The sequence below is a fragment of the Dioscorea cayenensis genome, unplaced genomic scaffold, assembly GCF_009730915.1.
Source record: "Dioscorea cayenensis subsp. rotundata cultivar TDr96_F1 unplaced genomic scaffold, TDr96_F1_v2_PseudoChromosome.rev07_lg8_w22 25.fasta BLBR01000139.1, whole genome shotgun sequence".
Taxonomy (NCBI): domain Eukaryota; kingdom Viridiplantae; phylum Streptophyta; class Magnoliopsida; order Dioscoreales; family Dioscoreaceae; genus Dioscorea; species Dioscorea cayenensis.
In genome coordinates, this window is record NW_024086530.1 from 3,818 (window position 1) to 16,276 (window position 12,459).

A 12,459-nucleotide genomic window follows, 5' to 3' on the forward strand; every position below is an offset into this window, starting at 1 on the left:
CCAAAAGAAAACATAAGATTAGAGTTTTGATTAAAAAATATGAGATATTTCGAAAGGAAAACATAGGATTCGAATTTTGATTAGAAGATAGAATTAGTAATGATTTCTTTTGGAAATGTCTCCTTTTTCCAAAAATATGAGACATTTCAAAAAAGAAAAAATAAGGTTAGGATTATGGTTTTAATTATAAAATAGGTGGCATTACTATAAGAAAATGCAGGATTAAGGTTTTGATTTAAAAAATAGTAGTCATCCGAAAAAGAAAACATAGGATTAGAGTTTTGATTCAAAAATAGTAGGCATGCCAAAATGAAAACATAGGATTAGTGTTTTGATTGAAAAATATGAGACATTTTAAAAAAGGAACATAGGATTAGGGTTTTCAATGAAAAATAGTAGACATTACTATAAGAAAACATAGGATTACGATTTTGAATGAAAAGTAGGAGACATTATAATAAGAAAACATTGGACCATGTTTTTACTACAGAAATAGTCGACATTCCAAAAAGAAAATATAAAATTAGAATTTTGATTAAAAAATAGGGGACATTACTCTAAGAAAATATAAGATTAGGGTTTTGATTAAAAAATAGTAGACATTATGAAAATAAAAGAAATGATTAGTGTTTTGATTATAAAGTAGAAGACATTCCAAAAAGAAAACATATGATTAGGGTTTTGAATAAAAAATAACAGTCATTCTAAAAAAAATGAAAGGACTAGGTTTTAGATTGAAAAATAGGAGACATTCCGAAAAGAAAACACAAGTTAGGGTTTTGATTCAAAACTGATAAATAGGAGAATTTAAGAAAAGAAACATAGGATTTGGGTTTTGCTTGAATGATAGGAAACATTCAAAAAGAAATAATTGGATAAGGGCTTTGATTGAAAAATATGAGACATTCCACATAGGACTAGGGTTTTGATTAAAAAAAGGAGCCATTTTGAAAAGAAAACATAGGATTAGGACATTTTCAAATCAAAACCCTAATATATTTTAATCAAAAACTAGATCCTTTATTTTCTTTTATGAATGTCTCATTTTTTTAAATTAAAACCCTAATGGTTATAACTAGTTCATTGTAGCTATTGATGGACTTTTACTATAGCAGCCTATTATAGTAACATCATGTTACTGTAGCGGCCTATAGATGTAGAATCTTATTCCTGTAGCACCCCGTAGCTGAAGCATCCAGAATTTTCTATAACGTTCCTTCCTTCCTCCTCCTCCTTCTTCTTCTTCTTCTTCTTCATCTTTCTTTCTTTCTTCTTCTAATGCCCTTCTTATTTGGCCGAGCTTCTCAATTTGAAAAAAAAAAATTTCGGCGACCTTTCAAACGAATTAAAGCATCCAGTCTCTTCCTCTTATCCTCTTGAGCTTGGTAGGAGCTTCTATCCAAGGTTTTCTTTTGCTCGTATTTCATCTTTTTTGAAAATATTTGAAAATCTAGAAAAACCTCTTGGTTTGGGTTGATTTTAAGCTCAAATCGAAGCCAGAGTCTTTGTTAGTCATGTGTGTGAATGTTTGTAATGAAATTTCTTGGTTAGGGTTGTAAATCGGGAGAAAATCATTGTTTGAGGGTTAGGTATAGTGTAGCAATCGCGAATGTACTGTAGCACCAGTAAACTTTTGTTGTTTCTTAGATTTTTTTTTTATTAGAGTGAAGCTCTAACCATTAGGAATTCATTCGTAACCTTTACAACTAGTTTTGTGACAACCCTAGGATCAATTTAGGATTGTTTGGTAGAAGGAACCTAGCGTATCTTTGCTTGGTTTTTTTGTACTAATCTTTGATGTTGTTTGTTTTGATTGGCAAGGAGGTGAGGCGTCAGCTCGAGGCAAAGAGTTAGGCTAGGATTAGCTTCAAGGAAGAGGAATCATCAATCTTATGAGTGGGACTATTAAGCTTGACTCCATTAGAAGATTACCCATATTTATATGTTTATATAATCTATCTTGCTTAATGAACTTTTGTGGGTTATTATGATTGATTTTGAGAAGTTTTAACCCAACAAGGAGTTTATTGCTTCACGCATCTTTTATGCAATTTGTGTTCAAATAAAAGAATTTCCGTGTTGTTTCTTGTATTGGATTATGTTAATTGATTTGTGTTAAAAGCTTGAGTTTTGCTTGTGCTTTTATCATTTCCTTATGGAAATGGCTAATAAGTAGTTGTGTATTAGTAATATGAAGTATTCTTTTCTTACATGTGTATTTGTAATACTTCATATTACTAATACATTCATGTTTTAGCGCTAATACATGTGTATTTGTGATACTTTCGTGCATGCTGGTTTGTGAAGCTAAGTATTAAGAAAATAAGCCAAAGTAGATCGTAAATGTACTATTTGGTGGAATCTTGGAAGGAATAACACTAAGATACAAATTAGGTTCAAAGATACGTGAATGTGTGCCAACCTCCATGTATTCAAGCAATTACAATGAGTTGTAGGGGCACGAAGGTAGTCGCATTTGCGTATCCCGACTTGTGCATTGATAGCAAGATCTTCACCAATGAAGCTTTTTATTGAAGAAGCTTCGCGATCTATGGCATAAACGTGTGCCCGTTTATGTTGCCTTGATGAAAAGTGTGAAATCGGGAGTGTTTTGGCGGGGGTACTATAGTAGATACTACAGCAAATCACTGTGGCAATACAATGTAGTAGTTACTATTCCTAATATGTCAAAATTTAGGTTTCCAGAGATCCATACGGGCGTGAGAAAATTCCACATGCCCTAGTGGAAATTCCATAGGGCATGTGAAAAATCCACAAGCCCATGTGGATGCCCGATTTTAGCCTTATTTAAGCCACGATTCAGCCCGATTTTGGGGGCCATCTATCATCCTTCTCTCCAACTTTTCTCTATCTTATGGAGATGCAGTCGGTTAGAGTTTAGAGAGCCTTTTGGCAAGTCTTTGGAGCGGCCCTATAGATTTGGCACTGCGCTTCTCTTGGGAGAAGGTTATTGGGGGATTTTTCGTCGGCATCGATACGGCGAGGTGTGCCCTAGGCCGGACAAGGAGACATTTTGAAAAGAAGAGGCTACTCCACAAGACCATCGACAAGAATAGCGAGGCAGTTTTCGTATGGATTACTTGTTTTTACTTTTGATTTCATTATTTATTGTATCTTGCTCCATGGAGAGGTAAACCTCCTCGTGGGTACCTGGATTTTGTAAACCCTAGGATGATTTTGTTTCATTAACCTTTTATTATGCTTTCCTTAATTGATGTCTCTAATAGAGTTCTAATCTTGAATGCTTGTTGAATGATTTCTTCCTTAGAGTGACACTAGGGTTGAGAGACTATCTTGGTAACCTTTGTGGATGGGTGACACACCATGACGGTTAGACAAAGCAAGGTTGGAGAGGGTCGAGAGGGTGAGTCAAGAGGTAGCGGATCGTCCCCTTCCCTTCCGATGTGATTTATCCTACCTCCACGTTCCAAGAGTTCTTTGCGGTCATAGTAGAGTGAAGGGTTAAGGGATGAACTCCGTTGGGGCTTAGTTGCACGAGCAACAGAGTGAAGTGTTGAAATGACTTTAGCACCTGGGGCTTAATTGTGACTAGGGATCTTTCGCCTGAACCAAAAGTTAGGTCTACACATAGGAATAGGGTTTATCACCTGGGACCCTAGAGTATTTTGCAACTTTACATAGTGTATGGTTAGTCACGGTTGACCTTAGGTTAGGGACCGTGTATTCAAGGATGTCTACAACTCATTAAGCATCAATTATGAGTTATAATAGTTGGTCTTGCACTTGAAACATTAGTCCTAGGGTGACCATTGTCCGAGTAGCCCACTTCTATCGATCGCCTTTCCTCTCACTTATTTGTGCTTCTCGTTCTTGTTTTTTTTATTTCTGTTTATATTACATTTCATCAACATAATCATTGTTCATCTTCACTTGGTTAAGTAGAAATCTTAGTATTTTTATTCCCTACTCCCTGTGGATATAATACCACACTCATTTGGGATTTATTACTTTGACAAACCCATGCACTTGCGGGTAACACGCAAGAGGCGTTGTCAAGTTTTTGGCACTGTTACCAGGGAGTAGGCATTTAGAGTTACTTTGCACTTTATTATCATAGCTATTCGTTATTCATTCATTCAATTTTACATCTCCTTATTCTATCACCATTCTAATTTGTTCTTTTTCTTTGATTACAAGAAAAATGATCAACATACCTGAATTATTCAATACAATCATGGGAATGGTTGAAGATATAGAATAGAAAGTTCAATTGTTTGCAGTACAAGCCACACCGTATTACCACCGTGCAAGAGCAATGCACTATTAACCATCCCATGGAAGAATCAGTTGTTGATTACATTGCTAGAATTCAAGATCGAAACTATGAATTATACAGTGTACTGGATCAGTTTTAAAAATCTACATTGGCATCTATGTGTAATCACTTAGAAGAAAGTTTAGAGAGAGTCCTTGCTCAGTTTGACTCATCTTATCATGAACAATGATAGGAACTTTTCTCTTTAGGTGTGTCAATGTCAAGGAAGGAAACTTATGAGATGGAGAAATCGGTAGTCATTGAAGACCATTTAGAAGCACATGCACCAATGGAAGGGGTGGAGAATGATTTTGAATAGGAGGCGAACAATTTTGAGCAAATTGACAGATTGAAGGAAAGTAGATTGCTCCAATCAATTGAGGAGCCACCCGAACTAGAGCTCAAAACCCTGCTGGCACATTTGGAGTATGCCTTTTTAATGAAAGAATCAAAGCTCCCTGTGATTGTGGCTTCAAATTTACCTATAGATCAGAAGGATAAGCTTGTTAGTGTATTGAAAAGACATAAGTCTGCTATTGCGTGGAAGATTTCAGACATTAAAGGCATAAATCCATCATTTTGCACTCATAAAATCTTAATGGAGGACAACTACAAATCTGTGATCCAACCCCAACGAAGATTAAATCCAAATATGAAGAAAGTCGTTAAGGCAGAGGTGGTAAAACTTCTAGATGTAGAAATCATTTATCCCATCTTTGATAGTGCATGGGTGAGCCCAACTCAAGTAGTTTCGAAGAAAGGGCGAATGACAGTTGTGAGAAATGAAAAGAAATTAAAAGAAGAAAGGGCAACCGTTAACCAAATTCTTTGAAAAAGATTCTCCTTTTGATTTTGGGAATGACTGCCTAATCGCTTTCAATTTGTTGAAGGAGAGACTAGTGCAACACCAATTTTAACCATACTAGATTGGAACGAATCTTTTGAGCTTATGTGCGACGTAAATGATTATGCTGTTGGAGCAGTTTTGGGTTAGAGGAAAGATAAGTAGCTCCGACAGATTTATTTTGCTAATAAGACTCTCACAAGTGCTCAAGTGAATTATATAATCTCCGAAAAGTAGTTGAAAGCAGTGGTGTTTTCTTTTGACAAATTGAGGCCATACCTCATCTTATATAGGGTTACAGTATTTATGGATCACTCGGCACTCAGTTATCTCTCGAACAAAGCTGACGCAAAACCAAGGTTGATTCATTGGATCCTACTATTACAAGAGTTTGATATGGAAATAAAAGATAAGAGAGGAACAGAAAATGTAGTTGCGAATCATCTATCGAGGTTTGAGGATTATGAAGGACAAGAACAGGCAAACAAGGAAACTAATGATTTCTTTCCTGGAGAGCATTTGTATGCAGTGTAGCCTTCAGAGTCAATGGACACTCTGTGGTTCGCGGATTTTGTGAATTACTTATCGGGTAAAATACTAAAGCAGGGCCTCACCTTTCAACAGAAGAAATTTTTTTTTAGTGATTTGAAGAACTACTTTTGGGATGATCCATACTTGTTTCGTATTTGTGCTGACTATGTGGTTTGAAGATGTGTGTCTAGGGAAGAAGGTTGGAGTATTCTTGCACATTGTCACTCTGGGCCAGTTGGGGGACACTATGCTTCAAGTAGAACTACTGAAAAAGTTTTGGGTGCTGGTTTTTACTGGCCGACACTATTTCAAGATGCCCATCAGTTTGTTCTTCGATATAATAGTTGTCAGAGGGCCAGGAATCTATTACGAAGGGATGAAATGCCTCATAACCCGATTCATTTTTGTGAGGTGTTTGATGTGTGGGGTATCGACTTCATGGGACTATTTCCAAAGTCCGATGGTAACCAATATATCCTAGTGGCAGTTGACTATGTCTCTAAATGTATGAAAGCTCAAGCTCTTCCAACTAATGATGCCAGAATTGTGGTGAAATTTCTGAAGAGGTTATTTACTCTATTTGGGACCCCATGAATTATCATTAGTGTACAAGACTCCAATAGGGACCACCCCCTATAACTTGGTCCATGGGAAATTGTGTCATGTTCCTATGGAGCTATAGCATAAATCCTATTGGACCATCAAGGCTATGAATTTTGACTTAAGCAAGGCAAGGGAACAAAGAATGCTTCATCTCAATGAGTTAGATGAGTGGAGGATGAAAGCCTATGAGAATGGAAGGATATATAAGGAAAGAATTCGGAAATGGCATGAGAAGCATATCAATAATTCGAAAGAGTTCAAAGTCAGCGACCAAGTGTTACAATTCAATTCTCTCCTATGGCTATTTCCGGGGAAGCTCAAGTCTAGATGGCTTGGGCCTTACACGGTAGCCGAAGTTTCATCTTATGTTGCAATTGAAATTACCCATCCAAAGAAAGGTACATTTAAGGTGAACGGACACAGACTATAACTATATTATGGAGGAGAGGTTAGTAACGATGACAAGGAAGTGTTCTTTCTCTGTGAGGCCCTGTGTGGTAAGACAAGGTATGTCAAGCTAAGTGACGGAAAGCAAGCGCTACTTGGGAGGTAACCCAAGTCTCTAGTGTTTTGTAGTGTTTAATTTAGTGTTTGCATGAATAAGGCTTTAAGTGTTGGTGTCTTGATGTGTAGATGCTATTGCTGAAATTTTCTTGTCCTTTATTTGGTGTTGTCATGTACTTAAATGTGTTTGCCGATGTTTCTAGTTGTTTGAGCATGTTGTGCATGTTTCTCTGGTATATTTTGCATCATAGAGGCAGGCTCTAAGTGTATTTACATGTTCAGGAATTTCCTGCAAAGCCTTCAAATTTTTCTAAGTCATCCAGAGAAAATGCACGGGCGTGTGAAATTTCCACATGCCCGTGGATCTCTACTGTGAACTCATCCCGAGACAACACTGGGGCGTGGACTCTTCCCTATGAGTGGCCTTGTGACGGTCACACGCCCGTGGGTAATTTCCGCATGGGCGTGTGTCTTCCTGTAGAGACTTAGAGATTTTTCCCGAGAAGACACAGGGGCGTGGACTCGCCCCTATGGATGACACTATGATAACCACACCGGCGTGGATATGTTCTCTTCCATCTTGAGAATACATAGGGGCATGTGAGTGCCCCTGTGAGTTTGGTCCTGTGAAGGTCCACGCCCATGGGGAATTTCGGCGCTGGCGTTTTGAAGCACTTAGAGAGTTTTTCTCAGGTTGGACAGAGGAGGTTCCTTTTTGAGGGTACTCCTGGGAACAGATCCAGTGGAGACGGGGTGGGGCCTGTAGCTTAGAGGATTAGAGCACGTGGCTACGAACCATGGTGTCGGGGGTTCGAATCCCTCCTCGCCCACAACCGGCCAAAAAGGGAAGGACCTTTCCTTTACCTCTACAGGTAGGAAAATCATGATCGGGGTAGCGAACGCAAAGCTATTGAACTGTGGGTCTTTTATCAAAATGGAATGGCCTTACTTCCCCACAGAGGCGTGCATCTGCCCCTATGGATTAGGCCCATGGGTGTGGGAAATTTTCATATGCCCGTGTGGATGCCTTCAAAAGCATTGAGTGTTATCTCGAGAGCACACAGGGACGTGCGTCTGGCCCTATGAGTCTCTCCTGTGGAGTCACACGGGCGTGGGTAACTTCCACACGCCCGTGTGAATATACAGAAACACAAGAGTCACGGGTTTTCTTTAAAGTCCCTTCGCTCTTCTTTAGTCTCACACTCCTAATCACTCAGAGAACACTCCTAAACCCTCTCACGACCTCGTCCCATTGATTTAGAGAAGTTTACTCGAAATATCCAGCCGAAATCAAAGTTTTAACTTCATTTCATCTGTAACCCTTAATTCTCTCTTTTCTTTATCATATCTGATTTTAATCAATTAGAATGGTGAATGTTGCATAGTTTCTACAATTAGATGGCTATTGCATGTTTAGAAAGAGTTTAGAAACGATTCTAACATGTATTGTTGGAGTTTTAGCATGCGGCCGTGCGGCTTTCACGCCCCGTGGACCCCCACGCGCGTGTGGAATTTCCACACGACCGTGTGGATTTCTGCAGCATTAAACTTGTGAGCTTATTTGATCAATTTCCTTTTAAATTCTTGTAGATATGGCACCTAGGATGAAGACCACAGCCGGCAAACATTTCAGAAAACACTCCCCTGAGACGGAGCTTGGAGATAGTTACTATCAATTAGAGAGCCTGCCATCCGTGCTCTTACACTCGAGTTGCTATCATCATTCGAGTTCGACTGTTCTTATGCGAGATTCGACAGTGTCGATGCTATGTAGTTTAGAGCATTTGGATATCACTGCAGCATGAGCATGACACATTTTTTGATCCGGTTGGGACTGTATGAGGAGACATTCACAGATACTGAGGAGTACGCTCAATTACCGATAGATTATCCTGGCTCCTTGACCCCACAGAAAGCGTAAAGAGTGTTATGCGGTCAGGGCGAGTATGAGCCAGGGGTGTCCAAGGACACGTGCCTTTATTGACCTACATATCGATACTTGCACGGCATTATAAGTAGGTTGGTCAACGGTTGTGGTGACAATACCGGCGTCTTAAGCCGGTAGGAGCTTCTGTACCTCTATTCGATGGTTCAGAGCACACCGATTCATCTGGGACACATTGTAGCCGAGTATCTGAGGCATCAGGGGCAGTATACCAGGGTAGGAGCGCTTTTCTTAGGCCCATACATCACTACACTCATCTTGGGGATGGGTCTACTGGACACAATTCGAGGGGCCGAGAAGGTGAGTGTACCAGCCCCCTTGAGTATAGCGACACTGGGATTAATGGGATTGGGGTCCAGGTACAACCCTGGGATATATATTGGCTACACCTACTCAAGTGGTAGCAGAGGAAGGAGATGACGATGCTGAGGGTTCTCATCCGGTCCCCGAGCCTTAGTCGGCTCCGATGGAGACCGAGGCACCTCCTACAGCACAGGATCTGCCCCACTATGTATGTTCTCTCCTTCTTGAGCTCATGATTTCTTTGTGAGGCTCAAGAGTATGGTAGGGGTGCTACAGACTGAGATCGTTAAGGTTCGTGCGATACAGACTGCGCATCATACAGAGTCCATGGCGCGTTTTGACATCCTACAGTACCTACTTGAGCACGATCCGACTTCACCATTTGTCATGAGATCGAGGACCCCTTTCCTCTTCCCAACCTTTTACAGGTAGTTGGTGTGGTGGTGGGGTAGTGTGCTAAGCATTTTCTACTATTCTCATTGTTGCATTTCCTTTCAGTTCATGTATGTGCATTTTGTTCATGCATATGTTGTTGAGACTTGGGATCCACTAGTATGTAGAAAACCTTGTTATTGGCTTGTAGTATGGAACTTTTAAAGCCTTAGTGAATCAGTTGTGTGTTGTTGTTGTTGTTGTTGCTTCCTTGTGCATTTGCATAACCCTCTAATTTTGTTTGTTATTGTGGTTACTGTAGTTACTACTTCCACTATGTATTAGTATAAATATTGTTGCATCCAAGTTGTTGGCGAGCCTTGCGGTGCACAGAGGGTTGAGTGGTGGAGTGTCCCTCCTCGAGATTGTCACGGTGGTTGTTGCGTTCGGTGGGCCCACGGGTCGGGGCGAGAAACTAATCCTATCTTCTATTTTGGAAATGTCCTTTAATTTTTTATCAAAACCCTAATCTGATATTTTCTTTTTGGAATCTCTCATACTTTCAGTCAAAACCCCAATCCTATGTTTTCTTTTCGGAATGCCTCTTAATTTTTCTTTTCGGAATGTCCCCTACTTATTAATTTTGAATCAAAACCATAACCTATGTTTTCTTATATTAATGTCTACTATTTTTCATTCTGAAATAATCGGAATGTTTTCTTAATGTCTCCTATTTTTCTTAATGTTATTTTTTCTTTTTGGGATGTCTAGTATTTTTGAATCAGAACCATAATCATAATAGGATCCATTCTTGTTTTTTGAATCAAAACGTAGGCCTCGGGTTTATTTGCAAAATAGGAGACATTCCAAAAAGAAAGCATAGGATTAGGGTTTTGATTCAAATAAAGTAGGCATTCCGTAAAAAAATAACATAGGATTAGGGATTTGATTAAAAAATAGCTAACATTTTGAAAATTAAACATAGGATTATGGTTTTGATTGAAAAATAGGAGACATTAATATAAGAAAACAAAGTTTTAGGTTGTTTAATTAAAATATAGTACACATTCCCAAAATAAAACATAGGAATAGGGTTTTGATTAAAAGATAGGAGACATTCCGAATAAAGATTATAGAATTAGTGTTTTCATTGCAAAATAGGAGATATTAACAAAAGAAAACTTAGGATTATGGTTTTGATTAAAAATGGCAAACATTAAAAAAAGAAAACATAGGATTATGGTTTTGAAAGATAGGATTAGTGGTTAGATTAAAAAATATAGACATTTTAATAAGGGATTTGGTTTTGATTGAAAAATAAGATTAGTCATGTTTTATTTTGGAAATGCCTCCTTTTTTTCAAAAATATGAGACATTACAAAAGTTTTCATAATGTCTCATATTTCTCAAAAAAAATTTCCAAAAAAAAAAAACATAGGATAAGGTTTTTGATTGAAAATAATAAGACATTCCAAAAAGAAAACATAGGTTCAGATTTTGATTGAAAAATAAGAGGTATTTTGAGAAGAAAACATATGATTAGGGTTTTGAATAAAAAATATGACACATTCCGATTGGGGTTTTGATTCTAAAATTCCAGACATTACAAAACAAAAGATAGGGCACATAGTAGAAGAAAACAAAATATAGGATTTGGGTTTCAATTCAAAAGATAGGAATAAGAAAAGAAAACATACGATTTAGTTTTGATTCAAAATTGAAAACATAGGATTAGGGGTTTCACTGAAAATATAAGACCTTATGAAAAGAAAACTTAGGATTATTGCTTTAATTCAAAAATAGAAGAAATTCCCTAAAGAAAACATAAGATTAGGATTTTTATTAAAAAAAATACAAGGTATTCCAAAAAGAAATTGGTTTAGGGTTTTGATTAAAAAAATATGAGACATTCCGAGAAAAAAACTTATGATTAGGGTTTTGATTGAAAAATTGCAGACATTCCAAAAAGAAAACATAAGAGTAGTGTTTTGATTCGAATATAGTAGGCATTCCCAAATGAAAACATAGGATTAATGTTTTGATTGAAAAATTGGAGACATTACTATAAGAAAATATAGGATTAGGGTTTTTATTCAAAAAGAAAATATAGGATTACGATTTTGATTGTAAAATAAGAGACATTATGAAAAAAAAACACATGATTATTATTTTGATTCAAAAAAAGAAGACATTTCCAAAAGAAAACATATGATTAGGGCTTTTATTGGAAAATAGGAGGAATTCCAAAGAAACACAGGTTTAGGATATTGATTCAATACCAGAAGATATTCCGAGAAGAAATAATAGGATTAGCTTTTTCATTTAAAACCAAAATTTAGCTGACATTCCCAAAAAAAAAAATCATAGGATTAGTCTTTAGATTAAAAAATAGATGACATTCAAAGAAAGACAACAAAGTATTAGGGTTCTCATTCAAAACTAAAAAATAGGAGGCATTCAAACAAGAAATTATAAGATTAGTGTTTTGATTTAATAATAAGAGACATGCCAAAAATAAAACATAGGATTATTGTTTTGATTGAAACCAAATAAATAGGAGATATTACAAAAACTAAAACATAGAATTAGTGTTTTCACTAAAAGATATAAGACATTGTAAAATGAAAACATAGGATTAATATATTGATTGAAACTAGATAAATAGCACACATTCGGAAAGAAAAACATTGAATTAGTGTTTTGATTATAAAAATATTAGACATTGCAAAAGGAAAACATAGGACTAGGTGTTTTGACTTAAAAATAAGTGACATTCTGGAAAGAAAGCGTAGGATTAGGATTTTTATTAATAAATAGGAGACATTCTGAAAAGAAAACTAAGGATTTTGGTTTGGTTCAAAATTGAAAAGTAGGACACATTCTCAAAAGAAAATATGCGATTAGGGTTTTTGTTTCAAAAATACTAGACATTCAGAAAAGAAAAGAAAGGATTAGGTTTTCCGTTGAAAAATAGGAAACATTCTGAAAATAAAACATTGGATTATGGTTTTGATACAAATATAGTGGGCATTCCATAAAAAAAACATTGGATTAGGTTTT